The following is a 13904-nucleotide window of genomic DNA, read 5'->3' as shown; positions in this document are numbered from 1 at the left end:
CCTCATCAACCCTCTCTGTTACTTCCTCAAAAAACTCCAGCAAGTTAGTTAAACCCTAAACAAATCCGTGCTGTCGTTCCTTAATTAACCTGCATTTGTCTATGTGACTACTAATTTTGTTCCGAATTACTGTTTCTAGAAGTTTCCCAACACCAAAGTTAAACTGACTGGCCTGTAGTCGCTGGGATTATCTTATCTTTACACCCTTTTTTGAACAAGGGTGTAACCTTTGCAATTCTCCAGGCTTCTGACACCACCCCCAAGTCTAAGAAAGACTGGAAAATTATGGCTCGTGCCTCTACAATTTCCACTCTCACTTCCCTCAATATCCTTAGATGCATCTCATCCATTCCTAGTGCTTTATCAATTTTTAAGTATGGGCAGCCTATCTTATACCGCATTCCCATCAATTTTAAATACTTCTAATGTATTACTTATTTCCTCTTTCTGTATGGCCTGGGTAGCATTTCTTTCCTTGGTGAAGACAAATACAAAGTATTCATTTAATACTTCAGCTATTGCCCCTGCCTTCATGCCTAAATCCCCTTTTTGATCCTTAATCGGCCCTACTCCTCTTTTTACCACCCTTTTACTATTTGTACGCCAAAGACGATTTTGGGATTCCCTTTTATGTTAGCCTCCAGTCTCTTTACATGCTCCCTCTTTGCTTCACTTATATGCTTTTTCACTTCCCCTCTGAACCTTCTATATTCAGCCAGGTTCTCCATTGTATTATCCACTTGACTTCTGTCATAAGCATACGAATGCAAGAATTAGGAGCAGGAGTAGACCATTAGTCTGCTCGAGCCTAGTCCATCATTCAATAAGATCATGGCTGATCTGATTGTGGCCTCAACTCCACACTCCACCTTCCCTGATAGATTCCTGACTACAAAGGAATCAAAGGTTATCCACCTCTGCCTTAAAAATATTCAATGACCCTACCTCCACCACTCTCCAGGGAAGGGACTTCAAATGATTCATGACCCTTAGAGGAAACAATGCTTCTCATCTCAGTCTTAAATGGGAGACCCTTTATTTTTAAACCATATCCCCTAGTTCCAGTCCCTCCCACAAGGGGAAACATCCTTTCAGCATCCATCTTGTCAAGTCCCCTCAGGGTCTTATATGTTTCAATAAGATCATCTCACAATCTTCTAAACTCCAATGGATACAGGCCCAGCTTGTCCAACCTTTCTTCATAAGATAACCACTTCATCCCAGATATCAGTTAGGTGAACCTTCTCTGAACTGCTTCTAACACGTTTATGTTCTTTTATAAGTAAGGGGACTAAAACTGTACACAGTACTCGAGATGTGGTCTCACCAACTCCCTGTAGCAAAACAGCCCTATTTTTATATTCCAGTCCCCTTGCAATAAACAACATTCTATTTGCGTTCCTACTTTCTCTTCTTCATGTTAATTGCTACAATTTGTCCTCCAGGGAGCTCTGGATTAGTTTACCCTACATTTCCTTTTCGAAGGAATATACCTTGACCCCTCTGGGATATCCTCTCTCTCCAGCACGGCAATGCTCTCCTTAATCAATACTGCCACTCCTCCCACTTTTCTTCCTTTCCTATCTTTCCTGAGCACCTTGTATCCAGAAATATTTAACACTTAGTCCTGCCCTTCTTTGAGCCAGGTCTCTGTTATAGCCACAAGATCATATTTCCACATATCAAACTGCGCCTGTAACTCACCAATTTTATTAACTACACTTGGTGCATTCACATAAACGAACATTAACCCTGATTTAGATTTTATAACTTTCTCCCTTACTCTGACCCCACCTAATAAGTTATTCCCTACTCTGGTGCCATCTCTCTCTCTCCCAGTATTCTATTCATTTTGGTGTCCCTCTCTCATAATTCCATTGGTTCCCACACCCCTGCCAAGTTAGTTTAAACCCTCCTCAATAGCACTAGCAAATTGATGGGACTTGATGGGCCAAAGGGCCTCTTATGCACTGTGATTCTGTGATAAACTGTGACAAGCCTGGAAGTACCAAAAGCATGATGAGAGTTTCAGCAGCAGAATAGCTGAGGCTGAGGCAGAGGCAGAGGCAGGCAATATTTCAGAGGTGGAATTAGATAACCTTTGTGATGAAGAGGATATGGGGGTCAGAAGCTCAGGTCAGGGGCAAATAGGACTTTGAACCATGCTGTTCACAATCCCAGTCTGAGGCATTGGCCAGGAGGGGTATGAATTTGGTGGCAAAGGAATAGAGTTTGTAGCAGGATTTGAAGCCAGAGGCTTTAGTCCTTCAGGACCGAATATCAGAGAAGCAGTCTTTTATTATTCATTCCTAGGGTGTGGGCGTTGCTGGCAAAAACAGCATTTGTTGTCTATCCCTAATTGAAACTGAGTGGTGTGATAGGCCATTTCAAAGGGCATTTAAGGGTTAACCACATTAACAACCACAAAACACAGAATAAATTGGCAATTGAGGGAAGTGGTGGTGAGGCAGGGTTGTGAGTCCTCCATATACATATGGAACCCGATTACATGGGCTGTTTCTTGATGGACAGACTATGTAAACGAGGTGAGGAGTGCAGAGTTTCTGTCCAGAAACCCGGGAGTTTGGATTTCCCCACATGCTGCAGAGTAACTTGCCTATTGGTGTTTGGGAGAGTGTGGGTCTGACCCAGAAGCAGGGGCGAGGTGCTGAGGGGAAGAGGGACTGATATTAACCCCAGCAGAGTTTGGGGACGGGGGGACGGGTGGTGGAATAGGTTGGGAATGGTGGAGGATGTGAGGGGTGTGGCGGAGTTGAATGGAGGAGGAGGGGAAGAGCGGGAGGGCATTTACCTTCTCCCTGAAGCTGTCCTCTGCTCCCCTCATCTGCTCGCTTTCCGAAGCTTGGCAAACCCGGCCAGCCATGGTTAGACCTGGAAAGCAGGTTAAATCAGAGGCTACCAGCCTCATTAAAATGTTTAATTGACCCAAATGCCTCTTGGAGTGGGCAGGTTGCCCATCCCTTGTTCCACCTCTGGCAAACCCAGAATTAAGCAGTTTGGGATTGGGTATTTTTAAAGATTTAACAGCTCACCTGACTCCAACCCACTTATTTTCGCGAATTAAGATTCAGCCTCGTTTTTTTGGAAAATGGGGAGGTAACACGTAAACGAGAATAAAGGAAAGGCTAAGGATAGAGCCTTGTAGGTAACGGTGCAGGGGCAGGAAGCGAAGCCATTGAAGGAGATTCTCTCGCTATAACTGGATAGACAGGAGTGGTGGCCAGCTCACTCAGTTGGACAATGAAGGAGAGGCACTGGAGGAGGATGGAATGGTCAAATGTCTCAGAGGCTGCACAGTTGAGGAGAAGGATGAAGAGGGGTGGCACACCATAGTCACAGTCACACAGTCATTTGGGATTTTGAATCAGGCCATATCAGTGATATAGCAGGGGTAGAAACCAGATTGGCAAGGTTCAAACATGGAGTTGTGGCTCAAATAGTCACTGACCTCAATGTTTGGTAGTACAGGGCTTGAGTATTGCTGAAAAAAAAGAGACATGTTAAGCTTTTTGTCTTGCACTCATCAGGACATTCACAAGAATTCCGATATAAGAAGACAACAATTTATACTGTATGTGAAGAGATTGCTGATTGGTTGGCAAGTAATTCACCAGTGTTGGTGAATGACAGCTAACTGACAAGCATCGTTTGAAAATTAAACCAGGCAGCTTGACCCTGATTGGTCAAGACATTGCCCTGAGGAATAAGTCAGCGAATGGCTGTAACTTATTTTGTTTAGCTGAAACAGGAGCAATGTGTGTACATGTCCTTTTTGTCTGCAAAGAACAGGGCTCTGTGTATTAATATGTAGCTTCCAGTAAATGCAAATGCACCACGCTGTGAGCCCAACTGACAACCTTAAATTGGTTGCCAGCGTAATTCTTAGCACATTGAGGATTATTCAGTGCATATTGTCCAATCGCTGAATCACATCTAATGTTGGACGCTGTGTTTTGTAAGAATGGGCTGGTTGGGTACAGTCTACACCTTGCCCATTGCGTACAGCGACTGGGGCATGCTATTTGATTTGATCCATCCGTCTTTGGGACATACGGTCTACATACCCAGCATCACACTGGCATTGAAAGTCATATACCACGTTACTCATTTGTGTGTTAGGCAGCATGTCTTTTTGGCTTGACGGCAGCATCCATTTAGTGGCGAACACCACTCGTGTTGCTACTGCATAGTAGCAGAGTGAAACAGATAGCTTTACCTATTGCTCACATATTTGAGATATCTTACCCTTCCAGGATAATCTAAAGTGGACTGGGCACTTTTTAGGGCCAAAGGTCTTAGGCTGTTCATGAGTTTGCATGATACACAGCGTGAAATGATCTGATCAGGGTAGCCAACCATCCTGCAGGATGTCTTTGATGTGCCCTATTTCAGCATCAAGCTTGCTTGGTGAGCAAATGGCTCGGGCCCTATTTGCAAAGCTGTCAATAAGACCAATCTTATAGTGTGTCCCAACACATATATTGACCAGTGAAGGTAGGATGTTCTTGCGAGTGTCCTGAGGAGCACAAGACGAAAAGCTTAAACATGTCTCTTTTTTCAGCCATACTCAAGATACTGTTTACTGATGTAACAAAAATTGTGACATAAGTCAATGCAAACTTAATAGCTAATAATCTACAATTTTATTATGAGATAGTACCTTAGTCAGTTTATTCTGTTATTTGTGTGAATCACATGCATCAGTCCCAGTTACTTCATTAAACAAATCCTCTGGTGGCACAATTAAACATCTGGATTTTTCAGTGCATTGTTTACCTTGATAAAAATATCAAGCCTGAAGCAATAAGAAAAGCAAAGTCTTTTTTGAGAGTCACAGTCTAATTAGCATTGAAATATTTTGATATTTTCAAATGCAACTGCGTTCACATGATAAAATATTCTGTATATATCATATTGCAAGGAGGTACCACATCGAGGTAAGATATTTTCTATGCTATTACAAGACCGTCATCCATACCTTTATTGCCTCTAGACTCAACTATTTCAATGCAATCCTAACCAACCTCCCAGCTTGCCCCTCTGTAAATGTGAGTTAATCCAAAACTCTGCTGCCCTTATCCTAACTTGCACCCATTCCCAATCATCCCTGTGCTTGCTGACCTACGTCGACTCCCATTTGACAATGCCTATACTTTAAAATTCTCATTCTTTTATTCAAATCCTTCCATGAGCTCACCCCTCCCTATCTCGGAAAGCTTCTCCAGCCCCACAACTCTCAGATATCTCTCTGCTCATTCAATTCTGACCTCGTACACATTCCCAATTTTCATTGCTCCACAACTGGAGGCTGTTCCTTCAGATGTCTGAATTCTAAGCTCTGAAGTTTCTTCTGCAAACCTTGTGGCTCTTCTGCCTCTCTCACCCCTTTAAGACACTCCTTAAAACTTACCTCTTTGACCAAGCCTTAGGTCACCGGCCGTAATATCTCCTTAAGTGGCTCGATGTCAGATTTTGTCTGATTATGTTCCAATGAAGTACCTGGGGATGTTTTACTACGTTAATGGTCCAATATAAATACCAGTTGTTACTAGTAATTGTTTTTTTTTTAAAATCACAAATTCTAAACATATTAAATGGGCAGAAGATAATAGAGAATAATTCAATCTGAGCATTCACATGGCAAAGAATGTGATATCTTATGATGTAAATTAAACACCTCAATCAGATTATTCCTTTGTAATCCTCTCCATCTGTTCTGTACCTTCTGAATTTGGTGTCAAAACTGCAATGTACAGCTTTTATCCAATCCGTTAGCTCTGCTTATCCAACCTACTAATCCCCCCCCCATGGCTCATTTTGTCTGTAGGCACATTTCCATGCAAAAATTGTTGATTTTGCCTCTTTGAACTGGCGGTTTGCAGAATACCACTACCTTACCGAGGACTTAAAACAGTCAATAAGTGAGCAGCCTTTACAAGTTAATCTTTAGAAGAAACATTTCTCTTAAAGCAGCAGATGATGAATTTTTATGCTCAGAAAGATAAGGGGTGTTAGAGCTGAGGAATGAAATTACATTGGGCATGCAATACCAGAATAAAGCACTCCCAAGTCAGGTGCGAATGAACTGCAAAACTCGATTTACTCTGATCTGATCCCAGCAATGACAATTTTTACTTACCGCATCAACTACCCTGTGGTTCCTCAATCCAACTGACAATTTGCCCCAAATTAAGCCCAGCCTTATTAGTTACAGAGTTGAAACTGTCTGAGTTCAGTTCACAGAGCATCTGTCTTTACCAAGGAAGAAAATGCTACTGGGATCAGAGTGAAAGGAGAGGATCATCACAGCAAGTGAACAGACATTAATCCCATCAATCTGTGCCGGATTAAGTCACCGTCCTTGAAGTGAAAGTACAGTTTCAAAGCCACTTCAAACACCGGATTCCGTGGCCCTTGCACTGCAGTATTTTACAGGATCGCTGAGGCTTCTACAGTGGTGCTCCCAGTCCTCCACAGGAAAGAGAGGCATAAAAAGGACAACTCAATCATAAAACTTTGGAGGAGCAATTAACTGAGGCTTGCAAAATATGCTGTATGCTGGGATTCAGCTCACAAGTCCATATACTCCAAACAGACTAAATCACAATCAGCAGAATCATCATAGAGAATATTTTCCAAGGAACTGTCTTAGAATGATATGGCACTAAATGATGCAGATACTATTGTGTCTGTGACAGCTCTTTGAAAGAGCTATCCAGTTGGTCCCACTCCCTTGCCCCTTCTCTAATATGATTTTTGGAGGCTTCAAAGGTTGACTTGATGCTGACCTCTACAGTAATTTATATATGTCCTCCCAAAATGACCAATTGCAGAGTTGGGACCATCCCCTTGCAGAACCTCACTTCCATCAGCACCAGCTCCCATCAACGTGGATAGACTTGCATTTTTTGAACAATCTGATGACACTTGGTGTACTAATAGCATCCCACAATTTGATGATGAAACCGCCCAAAACATCAAGCTCTGTCAACCATCCACCTATTCCGTTGGGCATGAACACGATCCTTGGATTGCTTGTTCAGGCACGCATCCAAAGTTTGAACTACGGACGTTAGACCCCTGGTATAGCTGCAATGTGGGTATCATTTCTTTACAGGTGCCTCTTGATTCCATTGAATAGACAAGATCTGAACATGTCCCACACTAATAAGCTGCATTCTTTACATAGGCCCCCAGGACCAATCCATAACGTCACTCCATCCTCATCCAAGCAACCATTGTCATGAACATGCATAAAATCTCTGCAGAGGACTTAATTTTTGGCATGGTTTTACGTTTGAAAATTACTATAGGGTTCAATTATATTCTGTCCGCCATGCAGGCTGTTACCACTGTGGATCTGGTCTTTGTTTATTCTGTGGTCTACACTAGAGCCCTTTTCAAATCTTTCCACTTCATCCATGTGCCAATGTGACATAATGGGTACTTGTGGTTTTGTTGCTGTCTGATGATGCATTGCTGGAACCTGGTAATTTTGGCTTGAGGTCTTTGGATAAAGCTCTCAGCAATCTTGGTCTTCTGCTACAACACTAGACATTTTTGATCCATTAAGAGGCTACACCAACTAGCTGCTGTCTGAAATCTTTGCCAGATTCAGGGGTACATCTGGCCCACTTATAGTTATTGCAATTCTGATGATGATGAAACCAGTCTAATGGTTTTCGAAGACCCATTCCGATACATGCTTCTCAAGATCAGGCCAGTGGCTGATCCCTGTTCTTGTGGTGCATTTAGTCTCAGGCATCTTCTTCAGGGCAGATTCCTTCTTCTTCCATTCTTGCACCAGCTTTCCATGAACACCGAATTTCCTTACCACAGAACAGCTGTTTGACGAATTTGCAAATGGCACAACTTTTAGCTCGAAACCGGCTTCATACTTCATTTGGTTCATTGGAAGAGTCCTTTCTCTTTGTCATTTGCCATGCTGGGTCTGGTCTGTGTGAGCATGTCATAAACTCCCACCCATCTTTGCCACTCAGCTCATATCGCCTGTGCGATCCCTGGCGCCCAGTTATAAGATAAGCAAAATGAACACTGGTGGGTTGAAAAGTTGAAGCTGACTACTAATGTGAACATTTCAGGTGGCTGAAAAGGGGGTCAGCTTATATGGAACATATGCAAAAACACAATTTTTAGGGCTGTAAGGAGTGTTATTTTATATGCTGGGTTGAGTTATATGCTGCAATCTATTGTAGAACATAACCAAGCTGACTGACATTTGCCTTACGAAAGATCCAGACACCCTCACAGCCACAAAAAGTCATTGTCCTGCTCTGATGCTGCAGTTATGGGCTGCAGCATCTGGCAGATTTCAGTGAGGCCATCCTTATTGAAGTGGAGACGTATCATTGTTTCCTGAACATCCTGGCCAGATTTGGCCTCCTGCTGAAAGCCCTTCGCTCTCTCGCTCTTACCCCCCAATCTAGGAGTTTTCCCTGATCTGCACAGCATCTGCTCATTATGCCATTCTTGTTGCTTTCCAAGAGGAAGGCCACTACTGCACCCATGTCTCAGGGCAAATGAGGTATGCAGAAACATTTGCACAAAAAAAATCCTTCAGTACCTCCCTGTAGACTTTTGTAATTTGAAGAGCTTGAGAAAGCACCAGAAACATGTGCGATCATATCAACAGTCAGAATAAATTAACTGACAACCAACCTGTAAGTGATAATCCCTTTAAATAGGACAGGTAAGGGGTCTTTCCCACTGCCTAGCGTGCACAGCTACGTGAGCTCAACTGTTAGCTGTAGATGGCTGTAGCTTTCAAAATTGCTGATTTCAAATCTATGTTGCACACTAATTGACATCATGACCTTCCTGCTTTCCATTTGCTCCAATGTCCTCACCATAATGGCATCCACAGCAATTTGCAGAAATGTGCGCATGTGCATTGGATCCCATTTTGGTTCCTGAACAGAACCCATAACTGGGTCCATTGAGCCTAATTTTGACCCCCCGTGCCTCATGAATTACGATAAGGTCACACAGTCAACAACTGTAACCATATCGAAATTAAAAGAAAGTCATTGCAAATAATGAAAAGCTGAAACAAAAATAGATGAATCTGGAAGCACACAACAGTTAAGTGATCACTTGTAGAAAGAACATACAGTTCATTTTTTGGACTTGTACCTGCCTTAAAATTGGAAAACAAAACCATATTAATATAAAAGTGCATGGAGGAAAGGGGAATACGACACTTCTTTTTTTGCTCCTCTTTTTTCTGATTCTAGAAATATGGCCTGCTTGTGCGTGTGCACCCAGATCTATATCTTCTGTTTCTACAATAAATGCACTTGATTTTAATAAAACATCAATACTCCAATACCCCACACTTCTGCAACAGGAGCACAGTTTGCTGCTCCTCCTGAAAACATTGCAAATTATGTTTCTTTAAATACACACACTTACGTGTACACAGATGCTATTTGGAGCTAAAATCACGTAACCGCCCCCACCCACGCACCCAAATCATCCCATCAAAAGTCTGAGTTGCTCTCCCCTCCCCCCATCTTCAGTCCCAACATTACCCACTGCCGCAACCTAACCTGCTGGCAATACACAATGGCCCGCCTTTCAGCGACGGCAATTGGTTGCCCGCCGCAAGTCCTGCTACTGATTGGCCGGTGCCTGCCGTCAATCGCCTGACGTCGCCGGCCGTCAAAGTTAGGTGGGCCGAGCAAAGGGCAAGAAAGCCTCGCTGACTCCGCCTACCTGTTGGAGCCGCAGTTCCTCCGATTTCCACGACGGTCCCAAAACAAGAGGAAAGGACGAGAAAAAGGGTCCAGGGGTGAGGGGTTGGGAAAGGAGGGGAGGGAGAGGGTGAAATTACAATCGGCCGACAAAATAATAAATCAGCCTGCGAAAGTCTTCGTTCAGAGCCATCCGAGGGACAGCACTTGAGGGAGAGGGGGGAAGGAACAAAATAAATCAGATAAAAAGCCTCCGCGATACTTTCACTTTAAACCCCTCCTGCGTCTAATTAACTTTTTTTTCTAAAGCCGCTTGCGTGAAAGCCGACGTCTGATGTCAGGGTGGCGACGCAATCACGCTGAAAGCGGACGTCGAAGCCGTGATGTAATGACGCTGGACGTTTTGTTATTGGTGGAAGTGACGTCAGCGTTCGCTGGGCCCTGTAGGAAGGGGCGGAGCGATGGAGTGTCACCTGATCTGGGGTGGTTCTTTGGCTGGTTCGAAGGTCCCAGTCCTAATCTTGCTTTATTAATCCAGGCTGACAGTTTTGCCATTGTGAGATTTGAACTCTTGAGCTTGGGGTTACAAACCCAGTACCATAACCACTTGGCTATTTAAGCCAAGCTTAATCCAGGCTGATATTGCCGTCTAGCAGACGAGACGTTAAAACAAGATGACCCGTCCGCCCCCCTCGTTTATGCTTTCAGGGAAGGAGGGTGGCTGTGGTGTGTAAAAGATCCCGCGGCCGCTGTTTTAAAACCGTGCAGCATGGAGATCTCCACTGTTTTGATCTCCTCGGTGTCCTGGCCAATATTATCGCTCAACCAACACCACTTAATGTAAAAAAAAGATTTGGACATTGTTATTTGGTGGGATCATGCTTTGTGCAGAGTGACTGTTCAATAACAATAGTAACTCCACTTCCAACAGTACTTTGGTATGCACTGGGGACATGAAAAGTGCTTGTGTAAATAAATGCAAGTTCTTCTGCTCATATTGCAATAAGATTTCACAATTCAAAAATAAAACTACCTGGAAAAACTCAGCAGGTCTGACAGCATCTGCAGAGAGGAACACAGTTAACGTTTCGAGTCCGCATGGCTCTTCAACAGAACTAAGGAAAAAATAGAAAAGAGGTGAAATATAAGGTGGGGGGGGGGGGGGGTGAGACAGGTAGAGCTGGGTAGAGGGCCCGTGATAGGTGGAGATAGCCAACAGATGTCATAGGCAAAAGGACAAAGGTGTTGAAGGTGATGATATCTAAGGATTGTGCTAATAGGTGACATTAAGGGGAGGTTAAACTGACTGTAGTTCTTGGTCTTATTTTTACACCCTTTTTGAACAAGGCTCTCACATTTGCAATTCTCCAGTCTTCTGGCACCACCCCTATATCTAAGGAGGATTGGAAGATTATGGCCTGTGGCTCTGCATTTTCCACCCTGATCTCCCTCATTAATCACAAGTACATCTCATCTGGTCCTGGTTTCTGATTAACATTAAGTACAGCCAGCATTTCTCATACCTCCTCTTTATTGGTTTTTCACCCATCCAGCATCTCAACTACCTCTCCTTTCACTATGACTTTGGCACCACCTTCTTCCTTGGTAAAGATAGATGCAAAGTACTTATTTAGGAAAAAGGCTTCTGCCTCCATGTTTGCGGTCCCTAATTAACCCTACCCCTCGCTTTACTCTATATGCCTATCGAGAACCTTTAGAGAACCTATAGAGAACCCTTTTATGTTAGCTGCAAATGTCTTCTCATACTCTCTCTTCTCATTTTTTTTCATTTCCCTTCTGAACTTCCTATATTCAGTTCTCATTTGTTTATCATCCTGGCATCTGTCATAAGCATCCTTTTTCTGCTTCATCTTACTGTCTATCTCTTTTGTCATCCAGGGACTCTGGCTTTCTTTGTTCTTTCCCCTTCATGGAAATATACCTTGACTCCACCCGAGCCATCTCCTCTTTCAAAGCTGCCCATTGTTTCATTGCTGCCTGCCAATCTTTTAATTCCATTTTACCAGAGCCAGATCTGTTCTACCCCATTGAGATTAACCCTCCTTCAATTAATTTTTTAAAAATCTGGATTGCTCCTTGTTCTTTTCCATCACCTAAACCTTAAGGTACTATAATCAATGACCCCTAAATGTTCCCCTCCTGATATTCGTTCCACATGACCCATCTCATTCAACAGAACCCGAACTGGCAATGCCTCCTTCCTCATTTGACTGGAAACATTTTCATGCAGAAAATTCTCCTGAACACATTTCAGAAGCAATTCCCCCTCTCCATCCTTTGAAAATTGTGCACGTCACTCCACTATTTAAGAAAGGTGAGAGAGAGAAACCCTGGAATTATAGACCAGTTAGCTTAACCGGTCGTCAGGATATTACTACAGTCTATATTTCAGAATAGGGTGAATTAACACCTTGACCATTTTGAGATGATCAGAGAGAGCTAACATGGATTTGTAAAGGGTAGGTCATGCCTGATGAACCTAGTTGAATCTTTTTGAAAGGTGATTAAAGTACTGGACAGGGGAATGTTTATCTATGTTATTCATTTGGACTTCTAAAATACATTTGATGAAGTCCCATATATGAGCCTTTAGCTAAAGTTAAGCCCATGGAATTGAAGGGAAATTATTGACCAGGTCAGGAAATTGGCTGAGTGGTAGGAGAAAGAAGTGATGGCATTGGTCAGGTATTCTAACTAGCAGGTCATTTTAAAGTCTTAAAAGAGGCACAGCATCTGCTACTGTACAGTTTATGGTAAAATTGCTTTCCTTATCGCCATGGCTTGTTATGGTTAAAAAAATACAGGGTGCAGTACTTACCTTCAGGAACCTGACTCTGCAATTTTCTGATTAATTTTGAAGACCCAAGTCTGGGCCTTGTTCAACCCTGCAGCAAGTGGGGCAGAGAGGCCATTTTAAAACCAGTGAGAGAGCCCTGCATTGAGGCGCTAATCACCTCCACTGAAACGTTTTAGTGATGTCCTCAAAGCATTCCTAAAGAGGTCAAACATCTCCACCAATTCATGGTGACTGACCAAAGTTAAGAAAGTTAATTCGGGAAGGCACCAAACACAGAGAGACTTCATCAGGAACATACAGAGGTGAAGTCAACCTGCACAAAGAGTGCAAAAAACCTCCAAACAACTCATCTAACTGACCCTCCAGCAACATCTGCTCCACATGTGGCAAAATCTGCAGATCACGCATTGGACTTATCAACCATCTCAGAACCCATTGAACTGGAGTGGAAACAAGACATCCCTGAACTCAAGGGACTGCCTTATAAGAAATAGTTAACATAATTGGAAAAAGAAGCAATGGTGACATGAGGAAAAACATTTTCATGCAGTGAGCGGCGAGGATCTGGAATGCACTGCATGAGAGTGTGGTGGAGGCAGCGTAATGACAGGCTGAAGGGTCTCCTTCTGTGCTGTAACAATTCTGTGATTCTGTAACTATCCCAGTCAATATTAGGATAGTTAAAGTCCGCTAGTGGGACTTCTCTAGTTTTTTCACAAAAATTTACTTGCAAATTTGTTCCTCCATATCTTTCCCACGAGTTGCGGTGATCTATAGAATACAGCCAGGACTGTTATAGTATCTCTATTCTTTCTTAGCTTGAACCAAACATATTCTAGAGCAGTGATTCTCCTGCTTTTAAAACTATTTGCATCAATCAATAAAAAACATTGGAAGCTGACCAATAGCGTCCCACTGTTGCTACAGCATCTGACAATGAAAAATAGCTGTGATTAAGTACACGACATATGAAAACAAATAGTTATGCAGACCTTGTAATTTAATCTTAAGGTATATACAATATTTCAATTGTATTCAAATAGTTGTTTGGTAGTACAGAACTTGAGTGTTGCTGAAAAAAGAGACATGTCAAAGCTTTTCATCTTGCACTCATCAGGACATCCGCAAGAATAGCAATATAAGGGGAAAACAACAATTTATACTTTATGCTAAGAGAGTGCTGATGGGTTGGCAAGTGGTGTTGCCATGGAGAGTGCATCATTGATGGTGAACGACAGTTAACTGCCAATCATGGTTTGAAATTTAAACCAGGCAGCTTGATCCTGATTGGTCAAGGCATTGTCTCGAGGGATGACTCAGCAAATGGCTGTCACTTATTTTGTTTAGCTGAA

The 13904-nt window shown here is 42.8% G+C and overlaps 2 protein-coding genes across 3 annotated transcripts in view; one reads left to right on the top strand and one right to left on the bottom strand.

Annotated features, from left to right (window-relative positions):
• The window catches only part of fbxo8 (F-box protein 8), a 68314-nt gene extending 58283 nt beyond the window's left edge, over positions 1 to 10031 (bottom strand). Inside the window, exon 1 of the mRNA XM_041185425.1 lies at positions 9757 to 10031. The gene's annotated coding sequence lies outside the window, so the exon portion shown is untranslated. The remainder of the gene's footprint in view (positions 1 to 9756) is intronic.
• cep44 (centrosomal protein 44) overlaps positions 1 to 13904 on the top strand; it is a 122462-nt gene that overhangs the window by 23484 nt on the left and 85074 nt on the right. The window lies entirely within an intron of this gene.

Source organism: Carcharodon carcharias, chromosome 4 (assembly GCF_017639515.1).
Source record: "Carcharodon carcharias isolate sCarCar2 chromosome 4, sCarCar2.pri, whole genome shotgun sequence".
NCBI lineage: Eukaryota > Metazoa > Chordata > Chondrichthyes > Lamniformes > Lamnidae > Carcharodon > Carcharodon carcharias.
Note: the sequence above shows the minus strand (reverse complement) of the source record. Positions and strands in the feature narration are given on the sequence as shown.